The following is a 1075-nucleotide window of genomic DNA, read 5'->3' on the forward strand; positions in this document are numbered from 1 at the left end:
TACGCACTTTCCGATGTCTTATCTTCGAGTTATCTTTAATGCGAGATGACCTGCTGTACACAAATTGCAAATGATCTGCTAACTTTCTTTGCAGTTCCCTCACGGATTATGTTTCTATGGAGAGGAAGACACGAAAAGCACTTTTACTAAAACACAAGGAATCTTCCACAACATTTTCTGGAATGTCTAGATACATAATCTGTTGTTAAGGGGTCGGATAACAGACGTACGGCAGGTAACTTTGTTATTATAAAAAAAACTGAACTCCGTGGAAACAGGCCATGAAGATCCAACGCTACCGACCGGCCGCCGTGTCGACCTCAGCCCACAGGCGTCACTGGATGCGGATATGGAGGGGCATGTGGTCAGCTCACCGCTCTGCCACCCGTATGTCAATTTAAGGGACCGGAGCCGCTACTTCTCAGTCAAGTAGCTCCTCACTTTGCCTCACAATGGATAAGCGTACCCCCCTTGCCAACAGCGCTCGGCAGACCAGATGGTCACCCATCCAAGTGCTAGCCCAGCCCCACAGCGCGTAACTTCGGTGATCTGACGGGAACCGGTGTTACAACTGCGACAAGGCCGTTGGCCTGTGTTATTGCAAGCGTGACAGTGTTAACAAGGAACAATTCCCAGAAAATAATAATAAACTTATGGAAATGGGGCAAACACGAATCTCTGTGTAATTAGGTAGATGCTTAAACCAGTGACACAGTGTAACGAAAATGGCGGCCGCTGTATCCGTGCGGTTCTAGGTGCATCAGTCTGGAACCGCGTGACCGCTACGGTCACAGGTTCGAATCGTGCCTCGGGCATGGATGGGTGTGATGTCCTTAGGTTAGTTAGGTTTAAGTAGTTCTAAGTTCTAGGGGGCTGATGACCACAGATGTTAAGTCCCATAGTGCTCAGAGCCATTTGAACCTTTTTGTAACAACAATAAGATGGAAGCTGTATCCAAGAGAGCTTCAAACTGTGCTAGGATAGTTAACAAAAGAGTTGATACGAAGTGTAGAAGATGTAAGTTAGTAAAAACGGCATACTGCAGAGATGAATTCCTGGCTGGAAAGAATCCTAT

At 46.8% G+C, this 1075-nt stretch overlaps 1 pseudogene; it reads right to left on the reverse strand.

Moving 5' to 3' along the window:
• Window positions 1-472: 472 nt before the first annotated feature.
• On the reverse strand, window positions 473-590 carry LOC126268325 (5S ribosomal RNA; annotated as a pseudogene).
• Between the last annotated feature and the right edge of the window lie 485 nt (window positions 591-1075).

This window comes from Schistocerca gregaria, chromosome 4 (genome assembly GCF_023897955.1).
Source record: "Schistocerca gregaria isolate iqSchGreg1 chromosome 4, iqSchGreg1.2, whole genome shotgun sequence".
Taxonomy (NCBI): Eukaryota; Metazoa; Arthropoda; class Insecta; order Orthoptera; family Acrididae; genus Schistocerca; species Schistocerca gregaria.